The sequence below is a fragment of the Arvicanthis niloticus genome, chromosome X (genome assembly GCF_011762505.2).
Source record: "Arvicanthis niloticus isolate mArvNil1 chromosome X, mArvNil1.pat.X, whole genome shotgun sequence".
Lineage (NCBI taxonomy): Eukaryota > Metazoa > Chordata > Mammalia > Rodentia > Muridae > Arvicanthis > Arvicanthis niloticus.
Genome location: NC_047679.1, coordinates 26,563,204 through 26,585,746, shown reverse-complemented (window position 1 = coordinate 26,585,746; position 22,543 = coordinate 26,563,204). Strand labels below are relative to the sequence as shown.

General features: G+C 40.0%; 1 protein-coding gene across 1 annotated transcript in view; it reads right to left on the bottom strand.

Annotated features, from left to right (window-relative positions):
- The window catches only part of Nhs (NHS actin remodeling regulator), a 329,212-nt gene that overhangs the window by 111,183 nt on the left and 195,486 nt on the right, over positions 1-22,543 (bottom strand).

The following is a 22,543-nucleotide window of genomic DNA, read 5'->3' as shown; positions in this document are numbered from 1 at the left end:
ATTGGTTACACATTTCCACAACCTACTGTTCAACACCAGTAATGTGCTCTGTGTACCCCCTGAAACTTGTAGAATGTGTATGGAAATGTGTACTGATTCTCCACCACATCTAAAAGAATATTAGTGTAGACTAATTGGCATTACAGACAACTCCCAAATCACATTGGCTTCAGACAACAGAGATCAATTTCTTGCTGCGTCACACACAAGGCAGTTCAATTGAGTCATCCAGGAAGCTGGTGTCCTTTTCATCTAATAGTTCTGCTATTCCTCAGAATTAATTGCATCCAGATAGGAAGGAAAGGAAAAGAGACTAGAAGGGAAGATTTTAATGTCAAAGTTGAAAGTGGAGTCTACTGCCCACTTGGGTTATAATTCAGACCACAAGTCTCCTAACTCCAAAGGGTGCTGGGAAATGTAGTCAGTGCAATCAGAAAGAGAAGAAAACATATCTAAATGAACATTTACTGTTTCCTAGCGCACAAATGCATGAAATAGTGTAATAAATCCAGAATCTGTCAATTTAGTGAAAATAGAGTGGTAGTAATGTATAAAAACAACCAACCACCAGACCACCTAACCTGACTGCAATTAAATCATGAGGTAAGTCTTAAATAACTGTGGTTTTTCAATTGGTGAATTAATTTGCTTACTTAATCAAAACACTTCCTCCTCTAGGTGACAATCAGGAGCAGTTAGTAATTAATAAAAACAAATTTTCCATCAAATGCACCAGACATAACTCTGAAAATGTTCAAGTACACAAAATCAGTAGAAGAAACTAATGCTTGGCCATAGTCTCAAAAGCCTTTATGACTCTGTATCTAATCATTTACTCAAAGAATATTTACTAAATAATGTCAAAAAATTAAGCTGGCACATTTCATGTCTATATTGTGAAGTGGATACATAGAAATTCAGCCATAATTTTTTTTGTCCACTGGGGGGGGGGATCCCTACACAAATAAACATTTAAATATGCATGGTCCTCCAGAGACATTTATTTGTACTTAAAGGAATAAAAGTTTGTAGAGGACTATGGAATTTTCTGGTGAAAGTTGCCCTATGCGCACAGAGTATTATTTGATTTGTCTGAACAAAATAATGGAGCAAGGTGAAATACTGGAAACTCTGAGAAGAAGCCAAGAATTAATGATGTGGATTTGGCTGTAACTGTGCCCAAGAATGTTTCATAATGGTGGTACTGTGCTCACTTCAAAAGTAATAATGATTAAATATCCTGAGTTCTTATATATCATCAACCTCTAAACAAAGCCAAAAAACAGTGAGTTCCAAGGGCCAGAAATATGTCAGCACCACACTGTCACAGATCACAAATCCAGACCACCCTCAGGATGGTTATTTGGATATGTAATGAAATAATTGACAAAAGCCATTCTGAGGGCTCCGACCCAAATGTGTCAGCAGATCTGAATGTCTAAAGTTCATGTAGCTTGGTAGCACAGAGGCCTGCACACATTTTTCACATTAGGGAACAGATGGAAGCTGTAATTCCCGCCATAGCTGAGGGATGCCTTGCACCCAACTGCAGCAGATAATCAGCTCATTTGGGGAGGAAATTTGCCATTTTCATCCAAGAGCTCAGAGAACTGCTGCTGATGCACTCATCCAACTGCAGACAGCATGCTTCCCAGAGGGAGAGAAGACAGACTGCACCTGTTTGAAAACCCTTAGGCTCTAGAGCCATTTCAGTTTCCCTTTAGGTCTCCATCCTTACATCCCAGCTAGCCCTCAGGCCAAGCATCCCCCTCTCAGCATTCTGGGGAAACCGAATACTCACCCAAATTTCCTATTCTGAATTAGCAATAGTGAATACTTTCATGGTCTTGCATGAGACACACAGGCTAGACCCTGGCCTAGGTGACACACTTCATTTTTGTTTGTTCCAGATTATATTTTGCCTACATCTTTTAAGTTTTAAATTTGTCTTAGGGGTACCATAAAAAATGGGAAACTTGGAGAAAATGAAATATGTGTGTATACATTTATATATATTTATATGTTATATGTATATAACTATTTTGGATTTAGAACTGATGCTCTCTCTGCTGTGAAAGATGTTTTCTGTGTATTTGGTCACTCAAAAGTAGTTGACTGCTGAAACTTCAAATAAGCTCTAATCTTATCAAAGCTGTGAGCATCTGAACACAGGGCACCCTGGTGCTACAGATGATATACCCTACTATTGACTTATATGGTGTGAGATAGGACTGTAGATCTCTTCGGTTTAGAAGGGGAGTGCAGATCAATGTGAGTTTGTAGGGGCAGCTCTAAGGTAGCCAGGGACCCCAACCCAACAAGGACTTTGAAGTGCTTTGTCAACAGAGTATATATTCAGAGTACACCCAGGAAGCAACAACAGCAGGCCACACCTTCATGAAGTTGGTGGCAAAGCTGAGAATACAGACAGACTTGTTCAACTTACAAAAATAACAAATTGCTACCAACAATCCAGTGCCAAGATCTCTAAGGAGGTGGCATCATCCAGCCAACCAAGAACAGTGACAGAAGCAATAGTGACCACAACTTGGCTTGCCTTTTAAAGGACCTTAGACAAATGAATCTGTCCTTACAGCAGCAAATACTCACCTGTCTTTTCCTCCAACCTAGGGATATCATTCACGTATTTACTTCATTTATTAGCTTAACTGTTAGGGCCAAGATGCTTGTTGGGTGTCACAGTGTGAGGCAGAAACAAATTAGACTATCCCTTAGCTCAAAGGGACTTACAGTCCAGTGGTTCCAAACACACCACTAATGTACAAATGGAAATAAATGCTTAAAAGGAGCCCTCAATAAAATGTTATAGGAACCTAGGATGGAGAGTGAAGAATGCTGCCTGTTGAGATCAGGAGGGATTCCTATGAAGGAGTATAAAGGTAAACCATGATATACCTACCAGTGGTATCTTGACAGTGGGACAGCCAGCAAATGGATAGACATCAATGGGCAGACAGACTATGCAGAGAGTGAGAAGGTGGTAAAGACCGGGCACATCAAGTAAATGAGTCAGAATCAGTGTGGTTTGAGAAGTCTAAGCAAGAGATTTGTGAAGGCCATGGCAACATTCTAAGCAGGACATGATGAGAGTCTATTATAGGACACAGAGAAAATAGAGAAGAAAAGAACAAACAATAAAACAAAACAAAAGACATAGTGAACAAATAATAGGCCATTAGGGCAGTAAGGGAAGAGGGCCAAAAGGTAATCATGTCATGATTACTTATTGGGGGCCGGGATACAACAAGGAAAACATTCAATATGGTGTGAAGTTGGAAAAAAACCAACACTGGCAACTCGTTGGAACAAAGCCTGGATTAACACAAGATACCTGAAGGTCCACAAACCCATAGATCCACTGTGTGCCTACCTGTTGCTAAACCTGGCTGTTGCCAAAAACCTTCATTACCCAAGGAAGGTGGGAAATTGCCAAGTATATGTGTGCAGGGGATGGGTGTGGGTGGATCTTCATTTGGGAGTTTCCTGAGTGAATTCAAGCCTGAGGTAGCATAGTTACAGGTATTACATAAAAAATTGGAAATGAAGCAAGCACACATTAAGTCTGGGTGCTGGAATCTTAATAGTACACCTATAGCCAGCTGAAAATCAAAGCTGTGCTGCTCATGGAAAGTAACCTACTGCAATAAAAAGATTATGTAATTTTTTTTTCTTCCCAAGGTCAAGATTATGCAAGGGTTTGCTTGTACAAGTGGAGCATACATCAACATCCCATTCCCACCCCCTATCATCATAGCAACACAAGATCAGGTTTCAAAAGCAAGCTCTCTGCCTAGCCCTAGCCCTCAGGCTGAAGTTCTGTGGTCTCAGATTGGTTTAGCATCAAGGGAAGGCAAGGTCTCCCTTCTGCTCTCTGAACAAACTCCAGCATTTATGGCTAAGTCTTGTGGCCCCTTGTCTGCTGACCATGTGGGGAGCTTCAAAGTCTTTTCAATGTGATTATTTGTTCTGTCAACAGCTCCATGCCTCTGGAGAGAGAGGATCACTGCTTATAGCTATCATTCATCCCCCCCCCTTTCTCTTGCCTTCCCCAGTATCACTTCTCAACAATGCAGACCTTCTTTTGGAGGACTCTCAGCACTTTAATGCTGCCTCCCCAACCCAATCAGTACTAAATGATACCAGGTGTCTTTTTAATCCTGCAAGAATGGACCAAACACTACGCTCTTGTTCTCACCTCCAAAAGCAAGCACGGACTGGGCGAAACAGAAGCATCACTAGCCAAGTTATTATAAACCCATTTATTCATTCATTCATTCGTTCGTTCAATTTCATGGGACATTATAGATCTGTAGCTTCTTTATATTTTATTCCTCACTTACAGTGGTCTTTAGCAGAGCCATCTGCCAAAATGGTCTGGCTAGTGATCATCCAAAGTGCAAGTTCCCTCATATTTAACTGTTCTCTTCAGTATATATCCCAGTGATGTAGCTAATAAAAGATAATTAAGAGACAGTCTTAAGTGGGATGGAATGGAAAGGATGTAGTGAGGAGAACAGCATTTATTAACAACAGAAGTGAGGTGCATGTTCTAAACACCAACCTGGGCTTGAAATCATATGCAAGGAGTAAGAACCTTTAAACTGTGTTGCTTTCATCATGGGCAAATCATGGGTAAAGTCGGAAGAAAAGAGTTCCTGTTCAAAATGTTATGACAGTGAGAGCAAGGAGAAGGATTAAAGGAAATGAAGTCAGTTTCTTACACACACACACACACACAAAACTAAATAAACTGGGGACATTATTGCCTTTAGTACAAATGATCATTTGGATCTTGTCCCCTAAACTTGGGAGTTACTAAATTAGGAGACAGTCCTCACTTTGTCTTTAACAGCATTATTATTTGTTCGATACCATTACTACATCATTACTATCAGATGTGACAAAGAGTGATGAAAATAGCGCTGGCTAACAGAAAGCAATCAACCTATCTACACAGCATAGGCCTATTTATTGTACACAAACATATAAGGGGATAAAGTCTACTTTAAGAGGATGTAATGTAACCTAGGAAGTGATACAAGCCATAAGAGAGGTGACTTAAGAAAAGGCCATTTTCAGCTGTGGTAGCCAGAGTGGGACCTGAAAAGCTGAGAAGAATTTGCACGAGTAGAAAGATGAAAGTACAGAAAACATGCAAGTGATGGCCCAGAAACGTGAAGACCCAAGGCATTTCCAGAGTGCAGTGGGGTATGAAGCAGCATTTTTTTTTTTTCAGCGTGGGGAATATCATATCTCTATTTCCATCTGTAAAATGGGCATGATAATTGTTTTCTTCAAAGAATCACTATGAGAACTAAGTGTGATAAAGTGTAGATAATGCTTTGCATGCTGTCTGGTATGAAAGAAAATACTCATCAAATTTGGTGCTCAATACCGCCATAGCAACTAAAAGAAACTAGGAAAGGAAAACAGAGCTATTGCTATGGGAGACCCCTCAGGACAAGAAGCAAAGGACAAAAAGAAAGTATACCTATGAGATTTGGAGTCTAAAAACTAGGGGCAGGATGGGGAAGACAGGGAGTATGGTTGATGGAGCCATGGGAAGGAAACAGGAAAGAAGAGATGCACAGTTTTAAATGTGTGCTACTCAAAGTCCAGAGGGCAATTCTTTTCTGTTTCAAAAATATGGATGCTTATTTTTCTACAATAATAAAATGCATGCAGAAGCAATGAGGGAATATGCAAAATAAATTTTTGTGACTGAATGCACCTGATTAATATTCTTACTACTTATACAAGTGAGAGGATTTTTAAATGAATATTATTATGGAAAACTACATTGTTTGAAATGTGTATAATAAAATGCTGGGAAAGAGGGAAAATCTGAGGAGAACTGGTGGTTGTACTGGAGTGAGTCATGAATTTTATTAGTGACTCTCATTGACCAACTATGTATGCATCTATACTTAACCATAGTTTAATGCTAGCTCACTTCAAATGGACCAAATGGGCGTCTACAGATACAAACACCAAATGAGACTTGCATCCTTTGCTTCCCTGACAGTTCCCTTACAACCTGCATCTATCTTCTCTGACAATGCAGAGATCTCATAAGACATTCCTGCCAGACTTTCAGTCTTGTTGATACACAATTTTTTTCATTACATCATATTGATTCCTAAAAGTTGTGTCATTGTGACAATTGCATACAAGCATATTTCATCCATAGATCCCCCGAACATCTTTCTCTTCTCTAATAGTTCCCATTCTACTTTGAATCCACTATTCCCTTTCGCTTTAGGTTCTACATGTAAGAACAAACACGTGATACTTAATTTTATGAGTCTGCCCTATTTTGTTTAACATAATATTTTTCAGTTCCATCAATTTGCCTGAAAATGACACAATTTTGTTTGCCTTGATGGCTGAATGAGATGCCACTGTGTACGTATACACTATATTATCTTTCTCTGTTAATGAATACCTAGGCGGACTCTAAATCTTATCAGTGATGAATAGCACAACAATCCATAGACATTCAGGTATTTTCATAGTGTTTTGGCTTAGAATCCTTCCAAAATAAAGTATACCTGTATCATATGGCAGTTCCAGTCTTAGATTTTTAAAGCACTTCCACACTGATTTCCATAACAAATAGTTAAACAGATTACCTATTTGTCAGTTGGATTGCTTTTTCTCTGTGAAATGGTTTTGAGTTCGTTGTACATTCTAGATATTGATCCTCTGTTGGAAGAGTAGCTAGCAAAGATTTTCTTCCATACAGCAGGTTGAAAGATAATTTTTACAATTAGATGGAAGCAAGAAGTGCTCTCTGCTGGTAGAAACAAGAGTTAATAGACACTCACAGTCGTCTCTTTAAGTACGGGGTATGGTTAATTTGGCTTTCATTTGTTGGCTGAAAACACTGAAGTCTAAAGATTTTTGCCTTATAGTCTTCCCTAAACTCCAAGTGGATGAGAATTTAAATGTAAATAACATTTCAAGAACAACTTTATTATGAAAAAGCCAGGGCCATGAAACAGTTCAGCAGGTAAAAGAACTTGCCATATAAAGGACCTGAGTGCTGATTACTTACTGCAACTTGTTTATCCTCTGACAACCATACCAGCGCCATGTCACACATCACACACACACTAATCAATGTTAAAGGACCAGACAAGTATTTCCTGTTTGTTTGCTTGATTGCTTATTTAAGATGGAGATGGATGGGTACTGTATAGTCTAGGCTGACTTGGAACTTGAACATTTCTTGCTTTGGCTCTCCTAGTGCTAGGATCCAGGCATGTGTCAGTGTGCCCAGGCCAAGCAAGCTTCTATTTAAAAAAAAAAAAAAAAAAAAAAACAATTTTCGAAAATGTTTCTCTCTCTTTGATAATTCTTCTCAATGTTGTTTTTTTATTTTCAGAACCTACAGCTGTGTTACAGCACATTTGTCCACTGACCTAGGCCTGAATATGTTGGCATAGCCTTGGACCAAAATATAGAAAAAGGTGCCCTTAAAACTAGAGAGAAAATGAAGGATAGACTCAATTGCAAGAAAGTGGATAGGATTTTTCTCCTCACCTATGATTTCATTCAGCTGCCTTCCCCTCCCCCTTGCCTCCCATATAAATGGAAGTCTGGAATTAGCTCTTACATCTGACAGTGTGCCTAATGACAGGATATGGATCAATATCAAATAACCAACCAAAACAAGGGGTCTGTTTCACCTCAGCCACTCCACAGTTTGCTCTTATCTGCCTATTTGTTTCATGATAACTTTCAAAGGAGTTGGTTGATTCTGATCAAATGTGGAGCATGGCTAAAAGGTTTCAGGATACATCTTAAGCTTAATTTGTGGTCCTGCCAGCCATCCAGAAACAATACAGTAGCCAGTAAAACTTTGAAATGGGCATATCTACTGTAATCTTTAGCAAACTTCACCCAAGTTCATACATGAGTAGTGGCCACAGATCTATGAGATTACATGGAGTGAAGTTTGCAGATCACAGACCCATGAAGGTATCCAAATTCACTGTGTACAATGGCTTCTCACAGCCTTCAGAGAGGTGAGCATTATCTCTACCTGGACAAGGGGAATAAAAGCTTTAATAAAGGATGACAAAGCTACATTGCTTTAGCCATATCTTGTGAAGGATTCATGAGAGAACCAGTTTGATAGATGTAGAATCCAATCCAATAGAAACAAGCAAAATTTACATAGCTAAATCTCTGGTTGAAACAGTATTTTCAAGAAGAAATCTGGTTTCAAGGTGATATATATGCCAGAAGAGAAACTATTCTATATGATATACTAGAATGCAGTCTTAATGATGGTAGAACCAAAGCACTGTCTAGGATGGGTAAGCTCTCCTAGTCTCCATTCTAACCATCAAAGGCCAACTCAAATGCATAATTAGTTTGCCCCCAAAAAACGCACTGAAACTAGTGTGGGGTATGGGGTAACCTATGGGGAAAGAGCACATTTATCATGGACAAGTCCCTGAGTTCTATTCCTTGCACTGAAAAACCAAACATACACATAAAAATACATACATACATACATACATACATACATACATACATACATATTTTTAAAAGTAAATATTTTACCAGGCCTATGGGCTTCAACCTTTAAAATTATCTCTTCTCTATCTTCCAAATCTAACAATAATCAAGTGCTGTTGATTTTGTCTCCGTAGCTTTTAATTCTATACGTTTCACTCTTCCAGCCCTTCAGTTACTGTCGTCAGCCAATAGTCTCCTGAACTCTCGTGCAAACTGCCATTTTCTTGACAGTTCCACTGACAGTAGTCCCTTTCTCCCTTCTGGTCACAACACCACATGCCTGCAATAGTCATCTTTCTCCAAATCAAGCACCATTGTCTCTGAAACAAATGTATCAACTCCCAGTCCTTTACAGAATTAAATACATTTTCTACCATGGAATTTGAAGCACTTCAGAATAGGGCAGTAACAGAGATTCCCCGACTTTAGCTCCTGTCCTCACAATGACTATTATCACTCAAATTCTATTTTCCAAAGCACACGGTACTTGTTCCCTCTGCTTCATGTCCTGGTGAGCTCCTACTTCAAGACCATTAAGACCCAGATCAAGTGTCACTTTTCTCTTCAAACCTCCCTGGCATCCCATTGTCAAAGTACTGTCTTCCTCTTTTGGCCTTTCATGGCTTTTAAAAAACACTTACTTTCTCTTTAACCTTGCCTCAAGTTTTACCATAAGGTGGTTATTTATTTATTTGCATACCTGTCTCCTTCAGTGTCTTTCTCAACTTGTTATGAAATACATCACTGAGAGGGTGACCATGTTTCTTCTCACTGAAATAAGTTTATACCTTGGAAGTTTAGTGCAGTCATAATATTCAGAAGTGACATTCAAAATATTTGACAGTCGTTTGGCATGGGCATTGATTATCAAATGGATACATGTCTGCACTTAGAAGTCCCAACTAAAATTCAATTTTGGCCTTAGCTCAACAGTCAGGGTTTCAGTGGAGAGTTGTGTTCCACATCTGATTCAGTCTAAAGACTGCTCAGGTTTCAAGTTGATAAAGTCAGCCAGGGTCTGGGGCTTTGGGGGTTGTTTGTTAAATCCTTCAGGATCTAAGAAATTGCTCTGAGTATACATAGCAGGTGGGTGTTTCTTTTTTAAGTCATTATCGTAATTATTCTTTAAAAGACTGAAGCCAAGGTGAACAGTAGCTATTTGTGAGGTTGTTTTGTAGCAACAAGGGCTTTAATACACACACACACACACACACACACGCACGCACGCACGCACGCACGCACGCGAGCATGCGCATGCTTAAAAGAATAAACTCTAGGCCATTATCTCTGCAGTTATATAGCTACACAAAGCAGGCTTTCATTTATGGCTCCCTCTCTCTGGGAAGCCAGACCTGAGAGTAAAGGATATCTTAATGTTCTCTTTCAAGGTTGCTAAGAATCAGAAACATAGATTGGTAGGATGCTACAATATCCCCCTTTCATTCACCACCCCTCCCATCCTGCCTTTTCTCTTACCTCCTACTTGCCTTTTCAGAAGTGATCTTTAAGTAGCTCCTGGTTTTACTTAGCTACTTGGAGATGTGTTTTTTTCAAGTGGGTAGCAATGAGAAGAAATTCAACTCTGACAAGGAGGACTAGATACAGCTCAGGTTTGCAGATCTGAAGGAGTTTTACTCCAGTGATGTCAATGTGAAAGCTGCATCTCTGTTCACCTACTCAAGGGTTTTCTCCAATGAAATTGAGCAATGTAGTTAATATCACCTGGGTTAGGTTTAGTCCCTAAAACTGAACAAAATCGTGCTTTCATTATGAGACTCAGAGGGCTAAGATACCCTACCAGCTACATTTGAATTCTGAGAGGGAACTCTATGGATATAAATGTTACTTGCAAAGCACTGTGGCCTTGGGTAAGTCATGACTTGCTGTGTATCTCGGTCATCTCATGCTTTGGATGAGAATAGTATGTAGTAGTTTCTACCTTGTATGGTTATTTACATCTTAACACACAGAGTCCTTAGTACAGTTTTGGGTGCATAGAAAGTACTTCCTAAGTGATAGATCTTGAAACTCTAACCACCACCACCCTGCCCAGATCGGCCTGTGAAGGGAGTCTCGATATAATTATTACTAATAAGCGCACAAACAGCAACAGAACTTAGTATGCTTAATAAAATACAACACTGAAAACATGCTCCAGTCATCCAAAATATGCTTGGAGAACCAGCTATATGAGAAATTTAAAAAGTCTGAACCACCCCCATAAATAGGAGATGTAGAACTTTTTTAAACAAAATCTTTGAGTGGGAACGCTTTTTAGCCCTTCCAACTGTCCACTCCTGTTCAATGATAAATCAACAAGGTGATTTCTAATGAAAATGGGCTCTGAAAAATCTTAAAATGACAGAGAAACATCTCCCAGCAAACTGTGTTGAAAGGATTAGATCAGCATGAGCTAGAAAGCAGGATAGGAAGACCACACCCCATGCCAACCTCAGTGAGTACTGAGAACATAGTCATTCTCTCGTGACTCTTGTCCACTGGGATTCCTTGGATTCAGCAAAATTTTGCAACTCACAGCCCACCATAGGCCACCATTTGTGTGACTCTACCCTGCAGAAAAGGAACCAGAAACTATCCTGATCAGCAGTGCAGCTCCAGGTGTGTGTCCTCTAAGAGGGTCTTTCTAGGAGACTACATCCATCCATGGGTTCGTCTCTGGATCCCCAGTAGCAGCTCCGAAGGGAACAAAAATGATGTAGAGAAAGTATAAGGTGTATCTTGCCTTAGAATCCCCAGATCCCTCCGGATGGTATATTTTGTAAACAACTGTAGTTTCCCAGGGTCATGTGAGTGTCCCACAGTCAGGGAAGTCCAAAGCTATGGCTCCCTGCCAGGTATTTAGATTCATTTACAATCCAGCAGCACCAGAAGCAATTTAACAATTGGGTCATTTTTACTATAAGCAATATTGCCTGGTAACACAGCTGACATTCCACCTTCACCACGTTTCCAGGGCAACAGAGCTGGTAAGTTAACACAAGGACAGATTTCCACAGAGAAGGGAAAAAGGCTGTGTTAACCCTTTGCCCACAGTGATAAACTCTTCCGTTGAAGGAAGCTTGTTGGTTCCTGCTAATGGGAATAGATTGGAATGCAGAGAAACTGGACCTTAATCTAGACCTGGGGGCAGAGAGGAGTCACGGAAACTCCTAGGCAGAATGCTGTTTCCCTGATAAAGGATGCATGGGTTTGGCCATAGGACTGGCTATTCCTGTGAAATAAAGACTACAAGAAATGGGTCTTTAGGGGTCCCATACTTAATGGCCTGAGGGGGCTGACCTATGATGTGGAAACATCATGATTCCACCACCAAGGAAAACATTCTTTGCTCCAAAGGAGAGGGGAATGTAAGTTAGCTACAGACTCACTGACCTCCAATGAAGGCTCATAGGACTTGTTTTGTTATGTTTTGTTTTACCTAGTTTCTGGCTTAGCCTTTGCATAGAAATTGCGCTTCCTTAGCTTTCCTTACAGCACCCTCATCATTTCTGTTCCAATAAGATACATATGTCTGATGGTGCAAGCATGTGTGATTCCTGGCAAGCAAGCTGTTTTCTCTCTCACTTATGAAAGCCTATCAAACTGGGAGTCAAAGTGAAGTTAGCTGTAGTTTTAAATGTGCTCTTATTTATATTTGGAAGTAAAACATTCCCAAGTGTCTGCCATTAATAACACAGTCCTTGAGGCACAGCTTCCAGGTGACACGCCACTATATCAAAACGTGCCTGAATACGATGGCCCTTTGTAGCAGTACAAGAGTATAGTTTATCCCATGTGCTGGAGGGAAAGCCCACATCAGGACATAGCCAGATGTGTCTTCACTTCTTTTCACATCAAACAGGGAAGTTACCAGGCACCTCATATCCTAAGCTGCATGTTCTGGAGTATTATTTTTTTCTGGGACAGGGAATACATCAGACACTTCTTCACTGATTTGATTATTTATTTACTACTAGGGACCTGAAATCATCAGGAAAATGTATTTTACATTATTGAAAAACCACGGGTCAAAAGACAATTAGGATCAACTGGTACTGGATCACTCAAGCTTACAGAAGGCATTTATTTTTTCATTTATTCATCCATTCATTCATTTACCCACTCAGCAATCAACTATCAAATACTGTCACACACAGACGACAGTGGTCTTAAAGAGTTGCCTAGGAGTTGCTGGACTCAAAACCTTGATTATTCAGGTCATGGTTGTCCTCTGTCATCAGCTCTTTTCTTCCTTCCTCCCACTGAACCTTCCCAGAAGTCCTTTCTTCCTTGAAACATGGCTTGCCCACCAGGTAAAAGATCATCCTTGAAGGATCGTTGTCTAAAACCAGCATCTCTCAAAATGTGCTCTATGATCCAGCTTCTCACACTGTGGATCTCAAACCCCCGTACATGGTAACTAAACAAAAGAGGCTGTGAAATGTTTTGAAATAATGAAAGGTTTCTGAGTGCACAACCACCAAACAATTATTACTTCAAAGCATAATGGATCTAATGTATTCTTGGCGGTACCTGCCCTTGCTGCATCACACAGTTGCAGCACGGCCTTAGTTCTGCATACACAACAATGTGCACTTTGCACTGCACATGTCAACATAACAGGCAACACCAAAGGACACTACCTAAAACACCTTGGCTCAGATTTGAGACTATTCTATGTTACCAACTGCTATGTTTACTATACATACAAATTTTTTTGCTCTCATAGAAATGTAGTTGATTAATTACAGCAAGAGAAGACCTTCAGGGTTTTCCTACTGTCATTCATGGAAATATTGCATTGCTCTATCTCGCAATGTATTCAGTTTGGATATTTGATTTAAAATTCTTCTAAGTTACTGATTTGAGTGTCATTTAAAAAAAACATTTGGCTTCAGGACAGAATTTCTAACAATTTTTGAAATGGTCTCAAAACATACTTCTGCCATTTTGTACTATGTATTTTTGCAAATCTGCATTCTCAGCATTGATGATTGATTTTTAAATCAAAATATTAGTCAATTCTGAAAGATGCTGATAACACTCTATCAACCATTCAGCCATGATTTAATTCTTTATGTAAAATAAGTAAGCCCATCCATTAATATGTAAATTTATTTTCATTTTTAGAAAATGATAAGTATACCAAACAATGGTTTTAAAATATATTTTCCTATAATTTATTATCACTAAAATTTTAATTTTTGTGCCACCTTTATATGCTTATACACCCAAAGTTGCATTAAAAACTCATCAGGCAAAAAGGGATTGGGGCTGGAAATTTTAAGAAATCTAGCTGTGTGGAACCCAGGTCCTAAATGTGTCCATAGAGAGCTCTGATTCAATAAGTGTAGGATACCCCTCACTTTTAGGGAGGTGTTTATGTACTTCAGGATAGGACAAACCTTGAAAACTCTTAACCCATCCAATTTTATCACTCTGGACTATAGAAATGTGTGTGTGGATACTATTCAACCTAATAATATCCTAAGGAATGCACACACTTGGCACATTTTATTAAAACTGCACATCCTTTAGCTGATCTCCCACTTGACAGAATGCTATTTATACTGTATAAACATATTCATGAACTATTGACTATTTTATGACTACTATTAAAAATAAGACCAATAAGGGTCAGAGAGGTGCTCAGTAGGTAATGTACTTGCTGCCCAAGCATGACAATATGAATTTGACCCCCCAGAAACTTGGAAAAGGTTCACAAAGCTATCCCCTGTCCTTGGCAGATGCTTGTTCACGCGCTCACGCGCCAACACCCACACCCACACCAACACCCACACCAACACACACGAAATAAATAAATAAATAAATAAATAAATAAATAATGTTCATTTCATTCTATTGTTTCAGCAACAAGAATTAAGTTTCTGAAGTAAAACCATGTGCAGTAAAGAGGTCATTTGAGATTCTCGAGCAGAGCCTTGCATTCAACGACTCCGAGAGATCACTAGACTCAAGCCAGTTTCTTTTGGTCTGCATATGTCAGAGACCATGCTCAGGTGCTTATTGAAATAAATGTTGTTCTCTCCTTGTCCCTCTGGTTTGGAGTGCCAATCAGAGTTAAAGCTAAAGAGGTTTCGTGACTTTGGCCTACGAAAGAGTGACACTGGGCTTGTGTTGTACTATGGTATGAAGTGGCAGGCACATCTTTTAGTACTTAGGTTTTATCATGCTGTTTGTTGGATTATTAGTGTTAGGAATGAGAAAGAGTAGATAAATGTCGAACTGTATAGTAGGCAGGAGTGGATGAGAAACTGTAGACTCTGGAAAGATAGAGAAGAATGTAAGTTCCTTTTGTGTTTTTTTCAGGCTCTGAGATATCGTAGAGAGACGTTTGATTTGGTTACAAGTATCAATTCACTGTCCCCAAATGAAATCAGTATGTTTTGTCCAAGACTGCTCTGGCTCTTGGCCTGTAGATTTCTTGAATTTTACTCTTTCGAAGGAAAGAAAGCAGTTTATCTTCATTTAAATGTCCAACCCTGCAATCACTGTTTGTAAATTCCAAAGGGAAGAAATGCAAACGTCTGTGTAAATGTATATGAAAATGGAAATGAAAAGCTTTACAGATTTATCATGCTAACTGCAGCTGGGTTGTTGCCAGGTAGCCTCATGTCCTAAGGCTTCCCCCACCGCACCAGGAGAAGAGACCCCATTTGAAGAAATGAAAAAGATATGGTGCTGTCCTTGAACTCTTTATCTTTCTGAAACACTGTTCTCAGAGAGAGAGAAAGGTCAAAGTTCACGTACTTGGTATAGAAGTAGGAAACTTCTTGGTATAGACAGACATAGCCATTCTAGGCTGCTCCACATTGGTTGCCATATAGGATAATCTATATGCCAGAAAGATGTGTCCTCTGAAATGGGCAGCAAACCACTACCTTTCTCCACCACTGTCTCAGTGGCACCTGCCTCATGCTCTATTCTTATGAGTGTACTGGGCTATCTCAGGTTGAGCAATCTCCCCCTGTCTTCCTCAGAAACCTCTGTCCTACTCTATTTTGAGACCGCAGAGGAGGCACCTCCATGATCTGCCATAGACCAGAGCCCCATGTGAAAGGAAAGTCTGACCCTACATCCCTTCCTCTTAACAAATACTAAGTATCCCTCTAAGGAATGTCTTAAAGTCATATACATTGGCATTCTCTCCTCTCCCTTCCCCTCCCTCCCCTCTCCTCCCTTCCCCTCCCCCCTCTTCTTTACCCCTGCCCCAGGCATGCGAATACACTCACAGGCAAGTTAAGTTCTCAACCCCAGCCTCACTGATGCTGTTCTTCAGGAATTCTGGCTTACATTGCTTGGGAGGAACTGCTTGCTGTTCTACCTAATAGTTCTATGGGAGCCCGTGTAGGATCCCTTTGCTTCTGATTCTCTCTTCTTCCTAGCATGTGCTCACACATCATAATTATGTGTCCAAGTCCAGTTGATAAGAGAACATGGTGGAAGGCCACTCTCGGAGTCAAAAAACAGTAGTTGCAAGCTTGATCTAGGTTTTTAATAAGCTTTGTGACTTTAGAGGGTGACTCAACACCTCCGAGTTTAAATATCCTTTTATGTAAAAGAGGCTGATCTTTCTCATGGTGCTTCCCAGAATACTGACAGTGAGATCAAAGGAAGTGGCAGCTAAGAGAAAATGCTTAAAAAATAACTACTAGTTCAGTTCCTCCCTGACCAAAAGATTTGTATAAATCAGCATTGTTTGGGGACTATGTTCTTTAAGCCACTTGATTTTTTTTTTCTGAGACTGCTGGTATTCAACACAATCTGAGTAAATTTTCAAGCAAAATTTCCTAAGATACCAGAAAAACAGTTTTTTTAAGCTTTGGACATAGTGTTCTTCTTCATCATCTAGTAATTATGTAATCTTGTAGGACAACTGCTCCTTTCCATCAAGTGCATTTAGCTTGATTTAAGATGTGGAAGCTGCCCATCAAAAACAATTCTCCCAGGCCCAAATCTTTGAGCACTTTTCTTCTGTGTTTACTTCTCTACTTTGATAATGAAATAATACTCGTTATCAAATGTCTGTTCCAGGATTGGCTAGACAGTGCTTTCCTCCCTGTACAAAACGGACACTTTTTCAATTATCGTTCCACTGGAAAGCCATGCTGCTACTCTGTGACATTTTAGAATATGATCTACCTCACCAAGAAACTCACCTATAGATCTGTTAAATTCACATGTTTGGGTTTTCCAAACAGCCGCAAAAATAAAAATGAATTCCATACTTGTCTTCTCTTTGGTGACCTGACTCTACCATCCCTTTCCAGTGCCACCTTCATCTATGGCTTTACCATGTTTTAATTAGTCTCAACACTAGCACCCATAATGGCTTCCCAGCTGTTTCCATGAGAATTTGTCAGTGACCTACTTTCTCCCTGATTTCTTTATGCTTCCTTGTACCCCGAACACAGTTTGACAAATTGCTTGTTTTAGAGTCCTCTTATATTTGTTCCTGGAAATTTGATCTTGATATTTATTACTATAGCACTGACACCTTGCCTTGGGGTCCATCTTGCCGGTTAATAGTACCAGAGTGAAAAAAAACTTGTAACTTCCTACTCACATCCCATTTGCACTCCCCTTATCTGCCTCCTTCCTCCCTTCTTCCTCCCCCCATCCCCTTTCCTTCCATTAATCCCAGCTCCCCTCCCCATCCATTGAATTAACTCACTCTAAATTCCCCCTCTCCGTGAATAGAACCTGACAATTCCAGACAGCTGAGATCTACTGGAAAATACTAAAAATAATTACCTTTTGTTATTAAAGTCCCATTTGGGGCTGCCATTATTCCCTCCCAGGAGTCTGTAGTTTCCTGCAGGGATTCAGAAGTCTGCACCCCCATGCTTTTTTTAGAATGGAAAGGGTTATTTCAACAAACATGCAGCTAAATTGACGGTCTTAAATTAATGTGTATTGTCTATTGTCCCATTTAGCCCTGGCTGCCGTGTCTCTGGAATTTGCCTTTGGAATATTTTACTCACTAATTTCTTCCTGCTGTCCTCCATGCCCTATTTAACATTAGAGTTCCTATGGAGATCTCAAAGTAGCTAAAGACCCCCAACTCCCTGTTTCTGCTTCCTCACTCACTGAGGACCAGCTGCATCACTGAAGATTTCCATTGTAATCTTTTCCCCTCAAAGTCTTGGGAAAGCTAACGCAAGAGTCCTTAGAAGTATGGTTTTGACAGGCTCCTTTTTATGCACATATCTTTTCATTATTAAAACAAGAACCAAGGTACTTTGTTAGCTCACAATACATTGGTCTCATTCCAAAAAAGGAAAGAAAGAAAGAAAGAAAGAAAGAAAGAAAGAAAGAAAGAAAGGAAGGAAGAAAGGAGTGTGTTTGTATTAACCTACACCCCCCACCTCCCAAATGACACATACACTGGACTTTATATGTCATAGATATATATTGTTTCCTGATCTGGGCTTTTAATGTCTAAGAGAATACAGGTTATCGGTTTGAGGGGTATATTGGATTCACCCGAGGTTATTTTTTTCCTCCAAAGGGTACATTCATAGCCTGCATCCCTAGAGGGAATCCAAACACTGACATTTTAACAGGAGCCCCTGCATCCCTAGAGGGAATCCAAACATTGACATTTAACAGGAGCCTCACATTATTCTAAGATTTACCTTTGGAGACTCTCTGACCCACAATGATCACCATAAAGTTTATGCTGCAGTCATTTGCTTACACCAGCTAATGGTTCTGAGTTCTTTAAGCATATAATTGTATTAGAAGTATCAATCTACCTTGGTCCACGTGAATAACGAAAGGGAAACTGTTCCCTAACAGTCTTCCACTTGACAAAGGTAGAAGACATTAACACTATCATTCACTTCTTGTCTTTGACAATTAAAAATATGAATGATAGTGTATTAATATTGGTTCATGGATCGTACAGGACATACCATTCTAATGTAAAATGCCTGTCTTAGGGTTTTACTGCTGTGAACAGACACCATGACCAAGGCAACTCTTACAAGGACAACATTTAATTGGGTCTGGCTTACAGGTTCAGAGGCAATGTTTATTATTATCAAGGCAGGAGCATGGCAGCATCCAGGCAGGCATGGTACTGGAGAAGGAGCTGAGAGTTCTACATCTTGATTAGAAGGCAAACAGGAGAAGACTGTCTTAGAGACAGCTAGGGAAAGAGTCTCAAAGCCCACCCTGACAGTGACACACTTCCTCCAATAAGGCCACACCTCCAAATAGTGCCACTCCCTGAGCCAAATATATTCAAACTACCACAACGCTGTAATAAGAGAGATAGATCAGGGTACTTGGAGTTCTTTGTAGTATCTGTTCAATGATTCTGTAAATCTAAGACGCTTCTGAAAACTTTAGAACTATAAAACATGCCCACCAGAATGGATGAAAATAAAGACAAGAAATTCCAAGTGTTAGCACGAGTATGGAACAACTAGAAACTCTAGACACCGCAGGTGTGGTTGTTCACTGCTATACCCACATTGGAAAACTGTACAATAGTATCAACTAAAGATGAATATTTGAATACTCCACAGTATATAGGCAATTGAAATATACCAATGCAGACACCACAATACATATAAACTAGCACTATTCATATAGTCTCAAACTAGAAAATTAGCAAAATGTCTATCACTACTAGAATAGATAAACCAATTATTATATAATCCAAAATTAAATACTATCCAGTAACAAACTGCAATCAATTTGAACTCTACCCAAAACAATGATAAGAAGAAAGGAAAGAAAGTAGATACAAAAGAAGGTATTTTAGATAGATAGATAGATAGATAGATAGATAGATAGATAGATAGATAGATATTTTTTAACTAGTTCAAACTAACCCATGACGGAAAAGTCAGAATAAGGACTTTAACTTAAATGTGGAGGTGAAGATGCTCCCCTGACGTTCCTACTTCTTTCAGAAGCATAATATCAGGTACCCAAACTGTTCAATTTGTGAAAAATCCACCAGACTATATACATTTAGGAGTTGTGCAGTTCTCTATTTGTATTTCTACCAGTTTACAAAAATATCCACTCTTGGTTTAGGGAAAGAATAAAAATCCAATTTTTCTTAGGGTAAAGAGCACAGAGTCAGCAGAGCAAAGAGACTGAAGTTGGGTGGCTTTGGTTCAAACCCCAGCTTTAGTCCTTAGCTCTATGGCCCTGGGTTACATAAACCCCTAAGCCTGTCTCACCTCTATGCCCTTATCTCTAAAGTATGGGTAAAAGCTGTACCTATGTCTCATTTTTGGGGGGGCAAGGAGTGAATGAGCTAATATTTGCTCAACACAGACTATTATAAAGACAATGGTGTATAGGCAGCATACACATATTTGTTAAAGAAATAAAACCATTTTCTATGGAGGGGAGGATCCACTTAAAGTGTCTTTTAACAATTACTATTTTTAAGGAGCCTGATGATGAGAGAGTAAGGGACTTACACTTATTTCCTAGGCAGCATTCTCACTTGGGAAGAAAAATATTATCTTGGCAACTGGCCAGTTAATTCTGCTCTTCTTGACTTGGAGTCTGGACTTCCAACAGACTCCTGGGCACTGATCCAGAGGCTTGACAACGAGCCACATTTGGGACTGCCAGAAATTGCCACAAAAGAGTCTGCCCCAAAGGGCCTGTCAGAATCACTGGGGCAGGAGAGTGCGATCCAGCAGGATTCTGGCCAGGCCAGATGCCCCTGATGCTACCTGCTGGGTAAGGCAGGCCCCAAAGCTCTGCCTTCCTCCAGTTCCCTGCCAGAACCTTTCCTTCCATCTCTGATCTCTTCCAAAGACAGCTAGACATGATTGTGTTCATAAGTAGAAGGGAGAATAAAAGAGGTAATAAAAGACAGAGATTTACGTGGTAGTAGCCTCCTCTCTCCTCTCAGAATGCAGCCTGGGAGCATCCTGGCACCCTTTGTTAGGTAGCTTTGTTATTTTCAGCACACCCCTAGTGAAGGAAGAGTCTGAGGAGATGTTCAGTTCACAGCCAACCTCCAGAGGCCACCACAATCAGGCACCTGTGGTGGAGCCTGACCTCTTCCACTTCTCGCTGTTCCTTTTGGACACAGCTGGCTTCTGAGTCAAAGCAGAGTACCCTCTTATCTAGTCTTTTGCTTTAGCAACTTTCAGTCACCCTCTAAAGCCTTTGCCCGGGGGGGGGGGGGGGGGGGAATAAAGCCAAATGAGAACAATTTTGCTCTCCTGTTAGGCGTGCAAGTGAATCTACTGTACCTTGGCAGTGCTCCAGGGGCAGTCGGCTAACTTTTGAGGCCAGTGCTTCCCTGACCTCTTCCTTTCCTCTTTTCTTTCCCAAACACTGGGGAAGAAACTCCATCTCCCCTCCATCCCCCTCCCCTGCCACCAGCTTTGCCCATCTCTCTGGTCTTCTGTTCCTTGGAAAAATAGTCTCATGTTCTTGAAGCCACACATGGCAGGAACTGGCTAGTTCTACGCCCAACCATTTATTTTTCTGTCTGGGACACAGTGATGACACTACTCATCCAGCCTCTCTCATATCTGACATTCTGACAGTGGAGCTAGCAGATACTCGGGCCCATAAAACCCCCATTCCTCCCTTTACTTTTTCTCATCTGTTGTCTAAATGTGGTGGCTCAAGTGGGAAACGACAAGGAGCTAGCCACAAAAGTGAAGGAAGGGGTTTGGGTTCCTGAATGTTTACATTTTCCACATGAGGGAAAAACCAAACAAAACAAATCACAACAAACAGTTTACTTTGTATGAAGCACCTGGAGGTCAGACAGTTAGCCTGCTTTGATTAGTCTAGTTTAAATTCTCCAACTTATTTCTACAAGCCAAGGCCACCCTGGCCTTTCTTTCACTAGTGGCTTATTCAGGCATCTTTGACCTCTTCAGGGGAGGCCACACCTGGAGTATTAGCACTAAACTTTCAAGTCTCAGCCCTTAGCTTCTGACCTTGGTACATGTTTTAATGTTTAAATTTGTTTCCTACCTGTTGATTAAAATTGACTTCTTGAAAGTAAACTGAAAGTCTGGGAAATGGTACCCAATAGTCCCCTGACTTCCCAAGCCATTTGTTCAGTGCGTCCATATGGACACATCAGGGATATTTAAACTCAGTGTAGGCAAACAAGAAATGAGATTGGAAGCTGCTAATTCCTTCCAGGCTAGACAAGTTCACCCAAGTTATCCTCCAACAGTAAGGAAGAATAACTATAAGCACATTACAAAGGACAAGTTGGTCAACATCATGGCCTTGCTCCTGCCCTGACTTGAATCCATAATGAAATAATGGTAAATAGCATCTGGCACAAGATGGCAGGCTGAGAAACAGAGTTGTTTGTTACTATTGACTTTATGAGTGTTCGGGTTACCAAATTCCAAATCTGGAGAAGTGGATACAACAAATATTAGCTTTTTTTTCAAGGAAGGAGTAGGTGAATAAATTATCTTTAATTTGAGCCTAATTTATGGCTCTGAAAAGCTCATCTACATATTCTTTGGATCAAAATTGGAAATATTATACACACACACACACACACACACACACACACACACACACATATATATATATATATATATATATATATATATATATATATATTCACTTTTCTATTATTAAAGAATGAACCCAAATAGTTATTTGACTCAAGCTGACATTTACTCTTTGTAATAGATGAATAAATATTTACCCACTGGCATGGCTGGTTGAGTAATTGTCCATTAAAAAGTTAAATGTTAATCACTTTGTTTTTAGGATTGAATAATTTGAACACGATCCTATGACTAATCTTTCAGGTCTAAAGGAAAAAAAGAAGCCTACACATCCATTGGTTTACTTTTGTCCTCACCATACCGGAAAGGTGTACGCTTAAGAATTTCTCAAATTAGACAGCTAATCAGTCCTCACTCCCTCTCTACTCACAGCTAGCTAGTTAATGGCCTTTTCATTATTCTTTACCCAAATAAATCCTGAGCCCCTCTCCCCC